This window comes from Dasypus novemcinctus, unplaced genomic scaffold, assembly GCF_030445035.2.
Source record: "Dasypus novemcinctus isolate mDasNov1 unplaced genomic scaffold, mDasNov1.1.hap2 H_1, whole genome shotgun sequence".
In the NCBI taxonomy this organism is placed as follows: Eukaryota; Metazoa; Chordata; class Mammalia; order Cingulata; family Dasypodidae; genus Dasypus; species Dasypus novemcinctus.
The window spans coordinates 742,373-755,151 of NW_026688138.1; positions in this window are offsets into that span (position 1 = coordinate 742,373).

The window sequence follows — 12,779 nt, forward strand, 5'->3', positions numbered from 1 at the left end:
GGTGGTGTAAATTTTTCCTTGATCAGCATTTTTATGTCATTCCAGCCATAAAATCTGCTGCTTCCAGACTCTGTAACCCAATCAAAAGGGCATCATACCAACAGGAATGGACTGTTAAAACATAATCTTTTTCTTTGGGGAATCATAAAACAACCTCAAACTGCCACAGGTGGTGCTAGCAATGGCAAAAAAAGTCTCCTTGTTTAACTAATAAGCAATTAAGTAAAGCAATGCCATTGTCCAAAATAAGTTTAACTAATAAATCTAGTGACTTTATGTGAAGCAATAGCACTAGAAGTATATTCAGTAATTTCTCCTACTGTGATTGATAGATTCTTAATCACACTTTCATTTGTGTTAATCCCACGCAACAATCTGGCAATTCTGGCAAACCCAGAAACATTTACTCCCTGGGTAGTTCTATTTTGCCTAAGAAGTAGACTGAGGTGAGAAGTTTCAAATTGATTACAACCTCCTAAGGGGCTGTCAGGAAACCAAGTGTACATTGCCCAGATACTTTCCAGCTATTAAGGAAATTTAGTCCCCATGTAAATATCCAAGTGTGTGTGCTATTGAGAGTGTATATATGGAACTGAACAAAATTTGTGTTGTGACTATTTACAGAGCCAGGGTCTTAAAATGGAAATTGAGGAAGGGGAAAAGGTTTTGATGTTGAGTATATGGGAGTCCCCTATAGTGTATATGTGACTTTACTGTGATCTAAACCTTTTTTGAAGACATAATAAAAAAAATTTTTTTTTAAAGGATGTAGACACTGAAGAAGGAATGGAAGAGATTGCCTTGCCACTTACCTACAGGGGTTGGTCATTGGACCGTCCTTCTTCACTGGTCTTTGGCCTTATACTTGGGGGATTGTTGCTGCTCCATTGGGGAATGTGACCAAAGGGTGGAGGTTCAATGCCCTACTGGCACAAGAGGTTTACATAATTACTTAATCAAGTAAACCTATGAATCCAATATAATCTAATATGCCCAGAGGAGAAGGTCAGTTTACAAACAAAATAGAATATTTCTTTTTGGAATTCATCAGTAATATCAAATTGCTACATTGTCTTTTCCGTAAGTATCTGAGACAGTCCTTTTTTTTTTTTTTACACCAAAGAGCAAAGCATGACTTTAATATTTTTTTATTTTTTAAATTTGTATTTACTTATTTTTATTGTATTTTTTGGAAGAAACAGTCCTTTTTGTTGAAGATGAAGCACACTGGCCTGTAGTTGATTATAAGTGTTTCCAGGGTAGCATCAGAATAAAAATTATGGATACTATATGACAAAAAATTTAAATGTCCATGGTTAAATTATTGCTATTTTACAAAAGTGAACAATCAGATGAGAGTTCATGAAACATTATTTTCAGAATAACTGATCTTATAACCAATAATACTATTGTCCAATATGATATCATTTATATATAAAAATGAATAGTCATTAATATTTATAAACTAACCATTTTAAAAAGTCAGTAGCATTTAGGACATTCGCACTCTTCTGCATCAACTTCATCTAATTTCAGAATATTTTATCACCTCGAAAAGAAGCCTCATACCACAAAAGAGTTATTCTACATTCCCCCTCCCTGTCAGCCATTGATTTCTTTCTGTCTCTATGGATTTACCTATTCTGGTATTGCATATAAGAAAAATGTGAACTTTTGTATCTGGCTTATTTCACTTAGCATGTTTTCAAGATTTTTCCATGTAATAGTTTGTGGCAGTACTTCATTCCCTTTCATGACTGGACAAAATTCCAATGTACAGATACAATACATTTTGGCTGTCCACTCATTAGATGTTAGATATCCACCTGTTTGTAATTGTAAATAATGAGGTTATGAATATTTATGTACAGTTACCTGAATATCTCTTATCATTTGGGGGGTATGTATCAAGGAAGAGAATAGCTGGATCATCTGCTAGTTCTATGTATACTTTATTGAGACACTGTCCAAATATTTTCCATAGTGATTGCACCATTGTACATAACCACAAGCAAGGTACAAGGATTTCAACTTATCCACATCCTCACCTACAATTATTTTAAGTTTTCTAAAAAGTATAACCATCCTAGCAGATGCGAGTTATGTTTCATTGTGGTGTTGATTTGCATATCCCTAATGACTAAAGATGTTGAGCATCATTTCATGAGCTTATTGGCCAACTGCATATGTTTCTTGAAGAAATGTCTACTCAGATACTTTGCCCACTTTAAATTAGATTATTATTATTATTTTTTGTTAAGTGTAAGGGACTTTTTAATATGTATTCTGGATAGTAGGCCCTTCTCAGGTTATGACTGGCAAGTATTTTCTCCCATTCTGTGGACTGTCCTTTCATTTCTTAATAGGGTCCTTTAAGGATCAATGATCAAAAGTTTTAATTTTTGTGAAATAAATTTATCTATTTTTCTTTTGTTTCTAATGCCTTTGATGTCATATCTAAGTATCAATTGCCACATCCAAGGTCATGAAGTATTACTCCTATATTTTCTTGTAAGAATAATACAGTTTTGCTCTTTTATATATACCTCTCTAAATGACTTACTTTTTGTAAATAGTATAAAGGTAAGGATTGGAATTAATGCTATGTGTATATCATGTTGTTTGACCACAATTTGGTGAAGAAACTATTCTTTCTTGAGTACAATATATTAGTGCTATGTACATTAAAAATTAATTGACCATAGATATTTGGGTTTATTTCTGGAGCATCAATTTTAATCCATTCTTTCATATTTTTACCTTTATGCAAATATCACACTATTTTAATTACTGTAAATTTGTATTATGCTTTAAAATAGATATTTGGATATTTTCCACTTCTGTTCTTCTATTTCAGTATAATTTTAACTATTCATGGTATCTTATAATTCCATGATTTTGAAGATCAGCTTTTACATTTCTTTTTTTTTCATGACCTATAGAAAATTTCTCCCTTTTTAAAAAAGAAGACAAGACACTGGGGAAATATATGGAAGAAAATGTCACTGAACATACAACAACATCTTACAGTGATGAAGGACAATATTGAAAAATAATTTTTATTAAATATTTTTCAATTCTTTGTATTTTATTTGTTATTCTTAAAACTATCATTATTTCTTTTTCTTATTAATTTTATTTGTTTCTTTTGTTTGTTTCAAGTTTGAAGAAGTTTTGGATCACAGAAGGGTTACAACTGTGGCAGGGGAGGATCGTTGGTGTGGGGTGTCAGTGATGGGAATGCATGGGAGGAGGTTCACCTGGGGCATACTGCTAAGGCATATGACAGTGTTCAAGTGTTAATGAGGCATTGTTAGAGTGGGTGGAGATCCATACAATAACAAAAGGAATATTGAATTTCCAACCTGGGGAGCTCAGCCACATTCTCTAATGGGAATACCCCAAGAACAGGGGCGGTGTCTAGTGAAGGAGAATGGACCATCAATGGGCCCTTGATATTGATGACTGTACTTATGAACCTTTTCTTGTGAAATTGAAGCAGCCTAGTATTGTGTGTTACCTACGAGTTACCTCCTGAGAGCCTCCTTGTTGCTTAAATGTGGCCTCTATGTCCAACTCAGCATGTAAATGCATTTGCCTTTCTCCCGGTGTGGGATGATCCTCCCTGGCACTGAGGGATTACTGTCAAGTACCAACTAGTGGTGCACCTGGAAAAAGACCTTGACCAAAAAGGGGAAAGGGTTAATACAAAGGAGTTTTTATGACTAAGAGATTTCAAAGGAAGCTGGGACATCATTCCAGAAGTTATACTTATGCACAACTCAGTAGGATCTCATTGACTGCCACAGTAAATATTGCTTCAAATAGGGAGGATACTGAGGGCTCTGGAGACATCCAGATACTATAGTCAGAACAGATAACTCAGGAGTTTGGTGCCTTGCCTGTGAGCACCAAACTTTGGAATTTATGCTCCCCAGAGTGGCAGAGTTGGACTCAGTTGTGGTTTTCCTACACATGGGCCCTTCTGCCCCATTTATTTGAACCTATAGTTAGTAGTAGTGATGTGGGCTATGGGTGGAAGGCTCTTTGTCTTTTTAGAAATAACTAAGCTGTTTGACTTGTGTCTCTTTAAAAATAACTAAGTTGTTTGACTTGTAAGTGTAGAACGGTAAGAGGCTGCAGTCTTGCCTTTAAAGACAGTAACAGCAGGCTCCAGTCCCAGGAAATGTTTAACAAAGCAAAGGCTATAAACTTTAAGTATTTAAGAGAAATGCAAAAACCAAGGCTTATCTAAAATGTCTAGAGTCCTTGCTAAAAGCTTACCTAAGATGTGAAAGAAATATATGCTAATTGAAGCCTATTGAAAACTGAAACAAAGAGACCATTTAGCCTTTCCTCTCTGTATAAAAGACGTTTAAAAATCTTGTTCCAGGCTCGGGATTCAAACTAAAAGCTCCCGAGTCCGGCCAGCCGCCAATAAACCATTTTTCCTTCTCAAAATCATTCCTGAGTCCTAGCCTCTCTATTCTCAAATAATTGAACTTCTCTTAAATTCCACAACATTAATGGCGACCACGAAGGGACCAAAATGAAGGCCAGAGACGGTAGCATTTTGCTGCCCCTTCCAAATCCCCGAGGAAGCCAGGAGGACTCGGGTGAACCCCAAATCTGGGCGCCCCTGGATTAAATTTAATCCAGAAAAGATGTGGGCTCCACCAGAATCTTCCCGACAAAATCAAGGGGCAATGGAAGGTCTGAAGAGAAAGATTCTGGGAACGAAAAAGAGCTCCGAACAGGGAAGAAGGTAAGACTCCCCGGGTGAGCAGAGTCTGGAAAGCCCTAGCTTTAATTGCTAAGAAGGGGAGGCTGATCACCTCCCGAGAGAACCCTAGTAGCCCCAGAAGGCTGGGGGGAAGCCGTTCTCTCTAGGCTTGGGAAAAGGAGGAAAACCGGGGAAAAGCCCTGGTGTTTTAGGTTTGTCTAACTGCATGTTAGAATCTGGTACTGGTCTTATATCCACTAAAGGAGTGGAGTCTCGATTTTAATAGGAAGGGTATTTATAGGTTCGAGTCCTAATATCCTGGAAATTGGTCTAGATTAAAGAAAACAAAACTTGGTTACAGGAAAATGGATCGGCTTTTCTGGTGGAGCTTAGTCTGGGTGTAAAGTTTAAACAGTGAAAAAGTCTAGCTGAAATCTTTTGTTATGGTGCTCATTTGTGAATGAATTTGCTTTATACCAAATGTTAAGTGTTCTGAAGTTTGTGATAGCTGTGAAGGCAGCCGTGGTAAAAATAAATATATAAACTTGTGAGTCAAATTAGTAACCTTTGTGCTTCTGTCTGTGTCAGCTCAATGTTAGTGTTAGAGTTGTGTCCTTACATGAAGTAGAATTACAGCTGAGCTAGAGCCCTCCCTTGCCATTGGCAAGGGGGTGAAATGATTCTAGAGCAAAAGCTGAAGAGTCTAGATGTTTGTGCATGTTCTGGTGTCTTGTCTCTGGTCTAGCCCTTTGCTGGAGCTTGGAGGCCATCTGTGTCCGCGCCAAGCACCCAAGTTTGTTGAAGATGTCCCAGTCAGGGCGGCTGGGTTCCTGGGAGAGTTGCAAAATTTGAGTAAGTTCTGTCTGCCCATTTTGGCTGAAAGCTGGAAAAGAGGGGGCAGCTTGCCCCTTTCCAGTGAGTCCACCCTTCTATTCATAAGCCACATTCCTGTTTGTTGTGCACCCGACTGCCTGGAAGGGGGGGAAGTGAAAGAGGTGAAAAGCAGAATCAGAATAAATGCAGTAAAGTTCCCTCCTTAGGGTGTCAAAGCCAAAATACGTTTGCATTCTGCTCAAGTTCTTAGAAAATATTGTAGTAACCTTAAGTAAGAGAATGTGTTCTGTGAAAGTAAACTTTGTATTAAGGGTATAAATAATTATAAAAGTTTTACAAAGCATTGTTTAAGGTATTTAAGTAGCTAATTGCAGAAAGTCATTATTTAACAAAACTAAATTGATAATAATAATAATAAAAGGCAATTTTATAACAAACTTATTCGGCAGCCAATCTCCCCTGCCTACTTGCTTCCAAAAAAACTGTTTCTGGTATTACATGCTACTAAGTATTTAAAGTGAAGAAAAGTTCATTATTTTAACAAACTTAGTTAGTATTAATAGCAATTATATGTTGTAAGAAGTTTGCCTGGTAACTTAGTATGTGAGATATATAAAATGTGTTTTTATTGTTAAAGAAACAGAAAATGATTTTGTCCTAAAATAAAATGATTGATTATTAGAAAGAGTAGAGTGTGGGACAGAACCTGAATGAATACTGAAAGTGTAGAAAGTTTGTAGAAGAAAAATTTTTATAATTAAATTAAGTAAAATCAATATACAAAAAAAATATTTTATCAATAGCTTCTTGTGCTTTAACCTCATCATATCCTCAATGTTTGAAGAAGAGTCTTACCTCTTTTAAAAGAACATTTTATGTTCTAAAAATCAAATCCTGAAAAGTAGCCTTTTATTTCAAACTAACTGCAAGAGATTTATTCTTTCACTTTAAAAGAAAAATTAAAGTAATAGTTAAGTTCATTTAATATGTTATAAGTTAAATAAAAAGTATTTAAAAGTGTTATAAAATTAATAAGTTTTAAAAAATTAATAAAAACTGTAACTAAGAGTTAAAATCATTTATAAATGCATTTATATTGTAAAACAGTAAAAAGACAATAACTGAGATTATAGCTAAGTAAATTTAGCCTGAAACTATTATTTAAGTGTAAATTCTACACTAACCTTTCCTTTGTTTATAGTTACTTCAAGCCTAACCTCACCCTTTGCCTTTGCCTACGGTTATTTCATAATTGAGAAGAGCTAGGACATCACTGTCTCCTCTTCTAGTATTAGTAACCCTTTCTCTCATGAATTCAAGTATAAACTAAATAAATTGCTGCCTGATAGAATAAAGTTAAATGACCACTAGAGTTTTATTATCTCCAAAATCAGAAAGGGGGGTAGAAGGGGAGAAGTCTCCTGCCTTGACGGTCAGTGTTCCTAAAAGTGGCAATTCATGAGAGAAAGCAGTCTGTCTCCCTGAGGCTTCAAATAGCCTCAGTAAATATATATAAAACTAATCTTGTTGCTTATCCAAAATTCTACTAATTTCAAAGTAAAATATAAAGTTCTAAAACAAAATAGTGCTAAGGCATTTAGAACATTTTAGTTATTACAATCCATTAAGTAAGAAAAAAAATTCTTGTAGTAAACTGCATAGTCATAGTGCAAATTAAAAAAAGTTTCAAAAGTCTTTGAAAAATTTAAAGTAACTAAAGTCATGTTGTTGTGCCAAACTATTCATGTCTGCCTATTTGCTCAAATTGTTAAAGTTAAATATGCAGTTATATTTATAAATATTCTTAAAGCCCAAATTAAACTAAGCAAGATGAAAAAGTCATAGAAATCTAATTATAGAAACAATTAAGAAAGAGCCTCCTCTTTGCAAGAGCTTTTAAAGCAAGACTAAGTGTAGCAGATTAAACCTATCTACTAAGCTAAAGAATTAAAAATCAGTTTGCCTAGTAATTTCCCAGTTTAAACCTTTGTCAGCCATAAATTAAAAAAACAAAACAAAACAAAACAAAACAAAGATTAAGTTAATTTTCACAGAAGAAAAATGTTGATGTAACCCGGCAGCCTGCTACCTCAGTCTCCCACTCCCGGGTTAGACAGCAGTAGAAGAGACCAGTTTAAGCCAGTCCTATAAGCAGTAGAAAAATGCCCAAGAAAGAGCTAACTAAGTCGGTGCCATTTCAGCACTAAATTCTATTCCTTATTTGACAAAGGGGGGGAGCAAGTAAAAACTAAAATAGTTAGAATGTGATAAAAAAAGCAGTTAAATCAAACTTTTGCGTGAGAAAATTAAATCTCAGATAAGCTGTAACTTCTAAAGTATCCAATCTATAAAAAAACAAGAAGAGCTTGCATGCTAAGCTTAAGAGTATAAATTGTGTCATTTTTTTGTTCGGGGCACCAGCCATATCTGGCTCTGCGCCCCTTCTTGCAAGATTGAAAATAAAGTATTTTCTTCTCCACAATCTGGTGAGCCTTATTTTCTTCCAGAAAATTTCTTTCCAACAAAATAAAGTAATTAGTAGCTCTATTAACAAATTTCAGTAAAAAAAAAAAAGTCCATAAAAACTATAAAGAGATCTTTCCTGGGTTATGATTTTAAAAAATTAAGTAATTGTGTAATGTGTTTTAAAACCTAGAAGTCAGTATGCATGTGTTTTAAAACCTAGTAGTCAGTTATGCTTTTAAATTAATAATTTTCATAACTTAAAGAAAAAAAGTTTTTAGCTTCCTGTAAAAAAAAAAAGAACATTCCTTGCATAAACTATTATAGTTTCAATTTTATTTAACTTGAGTGTAATCTCCCATAGTTAATTTATAAACTAAATTAACATATGTACAAATCTTTACAGTAATGAAAATTGTAAGTAAAAATTGTAAGTTCACATTAGTGAAATTAAGCTAAAAAAATTGTAAATATGCTCTCTTAAATAGAGAGTAAATTTCTTTCATTAGTAATTGTAATTTAGTAAGTTTATTTAAACATGAAGTGTCTAGTCAATGCAGTTATAGTCAATTATAAAAAGTTTGTAAAACATCTTCCAAACTAAAAATGTTTAAATAGTTCTAGTTGTAGAAGTTATTGTTAACTAAAAAAACTTAAATTAGTATTAGTAGCAGAAATAACTTCATAATAATAAACCTGTCTAAAAGCCACTGCAAAATACACATTTAAGTAAATAGTAATAAAAAGTTGTCTTGATTCTATTAGAAAAATTGTTTTCATTCTAACAATGAAAAATAATATTTTTCCTCTATTACTAAAGTAAAGCACCTACTGTTATCTTCATAGTAAAATTGTGTAAGTAAATAGTCATTTGATATATGTATTGCGTTAAGTTGTTTAAAATATATATAAAACAAAAAATAAACTTTAACATTGTCAAACTCTTGTGCATTCAAACCAAGCCTTGTATACATTACAGGTAGCCTCTCCATGTAAGTTATTAGCTAAGCTAGTCACTGACCCCTCAATTAAAAATATGTGCTATATCAGTCTCTAGTTCTGCTCCTAAAGTCGATAAAAACTATATTGCAGTTTCAAGCTCCTGCAGCCAATAATGACTCGGTACAAGTGTACAATAGATATCGCCTCCAGACTAGCACTGTTCCATGGTGCCAAAGAGCACTATGCACCAGGCTAATAAAATACTAAAAAATCTCTAAAATACTAAAAAGATGCTGCAACTTGCTCACTGCGTTAAAAAACATGCTAAGTAGAGCCATGATACCAAGAAACTGTAAGTAAAACTTAAACACAATTAGCATTATGGCCTGCTTTCATAGAGAGATAACATGTAAAGTATTACAAACCTGAAACTCAAAACTAATAATAGCAACTCTAAATCCTTATGCATTAAGTAATACATTAGTTAATATTAAGTGCTGTACTTTTATCCTGTACTAAATATATGCCTAATAATTGTAATGTTATCTTTTCTATTTTAGATCAAGTGCAAAAGTATATTAGACATGTTAAATTCCTAGTAAAATCATTTTCTAAACAGTTAATAACATGTCTATAGAATAAAGTAGCAGTCTCAGCCAGTCTCAAGTTAGCAAAAGTGAAGCTTGCTTGCTGATAGTGAGTCACCTATTAAACAAGTCAAAATTGCTAAAAATTGTACAATGAAAACCAAGGTGTAAAAATCTTTATTCTGTAGTTCTGATCACTCCCACAAGTGAAAACTAAGAGTATTTCCAAATTAGTGTTCTAATCCTGCGTGAAGCCAGTTGCCCAAAGAGTGCCAGTTCACCAAGAGCATCTGACAGAGCGAATAAGTGTCAATCATTAAACAGCTTAAAATGTGTCTTCAGACAAAGCTAAGTGTCTGTTGCAATTTCTCTCTAAAGATAGATAACTTAAAAAAATATATATGCTGTTCCCACCAGCTTTTAAAAAGTGCCATCTTTATAAGCACCTAACCTTGTCTACCTCTGTAATCCAATGTGTCCTCTTTTAAAAAAACGAGTATTCCAAATTTTTAATTAAGTTTGTTTCTTTCAGAGTAAACATCTTATTAACCATATAAAAACTTCATCCAACTTCGTACAGAATGCCAAATCCATCTTCCTCCAGTTAAAATAAATTAAGAGTTTTACACCTTATTAAGCAATAACTACAGCCCATGGCCAGCAAGAAGCAGTTACAGAAAAGAGATCGTCTCCCTTCAGCACCCCTTTTAAATTAAAAGTGTAAACTCTTTAAAAGTAAAATAAAAGTAATAAATAAATCTAAAACCTGACTAAAAATCCACGTAAGTGCCAGTAGCAACAGAATAACTGCAAGAGGCCCCTGCCCAAGATTCTGCTGTCCAAAATAAAAAGCTCTAAACTTCTAAAAACAGTCCTGATGCTGTACTAAAGACTAATAAATAATCAATCAAAACAACAAACAGCCATCCACCTCATAGCTCCAACAATAATTATGCCAAAGCTTAGCAAGTTAATCTTTGGCAGAAAAGAGAGAATGATGTGGGCTATGGGTGGAAGGCTCTTTGTCTCTTCAGAAATAACTAAGCTGTTTGACTTGTGTCTCTTCAAAAATAACTAAGTTGTTTGACTTGTAAGTGTAGAACGGTAAGAGGCTGCAGTCCTGCCCTTAAAGACAGTAACAGCAGGCTCCAGTCCCAGGAAATGTTTAACAAAGCAAAGGCTATAAACTTTAAGTATTTAAGAGAAATGCAAAAACCAAGGCTTATCTAAAATGTCTAGAGTCCTTGCTAAAAGCTTACCTAAGATGTGAAAGAAATATATGCTAATTGAAGCCTATTGAAAACTGAAACAAAGAGACCATTTAGCCTTTCCTCTCTGTATAAAAGACGTTTAAAAATCTTGTTCCAGGCTCGGGATTCAAACTAAAAGCTCCCGAGTCCGGCCAGCCGTCAATAAACCATTTTTCCTTCTCAAAATCATTCCTGAGTCCTAGCCTCTCTATTCTCAAATAATTGAACTTCTCTTAAATTCCACAACAGTAGAGTTGACAGGTGTATGTCCAAGAGACTTAAATCTTTGGGCTGTCCATGTGCCAATTGGGCCCTGAATCTCAACAGAGTTACACCTACTCTCCAGCTCATTGGGCTCACCCAGGACAACTAACAAGATGATGACTGACAACAACCATCTGAAGGAATAGAGAGAATCTGCAACTGCAAACAAGATAATCCCATCCATCTGCTCCATGAGATCTAAGCCCTCTCTCAATTGGAGGCAGAGTGGGCATCACTATCCCAGATTCCTCAGGATTAGGGAATGAACAATGGACTAGAGTAGACTTACTTTTATTCTACTATAGACTTGTGATTCTAGCAATGGTGTAGTAGCAGAGAAGTCAGGTGTACATGGTATCAAAGGCCGGGACATGAGAACTCTGAGAAGAAAGATGATTTATTTTGACCAGCTGGACCCAGCAGACTCCCATCCTGATAAAAATCGAGCCCCAAATAGAATTTTGGGTTCCCTTTTATACAGAAAAGATATAAGGGTGGGGAGTTAAATGGTGCTTTTATGAAAGAAAATGACTTTCTTTGTTAGTTAAGTGTTCATCTGAGTACCAGATAGGTTTTGAATTAACATATTCCCCACATTCCAGGTAAGCCTGAATGAACATATCACCCACATTCCATCTGGATGAAACATTGAGTGCACATTCTTTCTGAACATTCAAAGTTTAAAGGGTCTATATTACTTAATTGGATTTCTAGGCACACTTGAATACAGAATTAGATGATTTTGAATTCATGTGCAGGCTATATTAATGGAAGAACTTTTATCATTGATGTGGACACAACGGCCACTGGAGATTCTTAGAAGAGGGAGAGAGGAAAAGAGGTGTAATATGTGGGCATTTTCAGGACATTGAAATTGTCCTGAATGATGTTGCAATGATGGATACAGGCCATTATGTATTTTGTCATAACTTACAAAATTGTGCAGAACAGAGTGTAAATTATAAAGTAAACTATAATCCATGCTTCGTGACAATGCTCAAATATGTGTTCATGAATTGTAACAAATGTGCCACACTAATGAAGGATGTTATTAATTTGGGAAATTGTGGGAGGGGGATAGAGTGGGGCATATGGAAATATCCTATATTTTTATGTAGCATTTATGTAATCTAAAGTATTTTTAAAAGAAAAAGAAAAAATCTTATTAGAGAAATTGTAGGCTCACAGAAAAATCATGCAGAAAATACAGCGTTACCTTAAAACCCCTATTATTAATACCTTGCATTAGTGTGGTATATTTGTTACAATTTATAAAAGCATATTAGTATAATTATACATTAACTATGGTCCATAGTATTTAAAAGAGTCCACTGTTTGTGTTCTACAGTCCTGTTTTTTTCTTTTTCTTTTTTATTCTAGTAAAACACATGCAAACTATAACTTCCCCTTTTAACCATATAAAAATATATAATTCAGGGCTCTTAATTACATTCACAATATTGTACTACCATTGCCACTATCCATTACCAAACTTTTCCACAACCACAACTAGAAACTGTACAATTTAAGCAATAAATCCCCAGTATTTAAAACACATTTTGAAATATCTTATACATTTTTATTTTTGTACCTTTATTACTATTCAGTTAACATGTTCTAAAATCTCTTTAATGTACTGTTTTGCCTGTGGTTTTTTTAAACATGGCCTGTTTAATTTCTGCATATTTAATATTCTCATTAGCTTTTTACCCATAT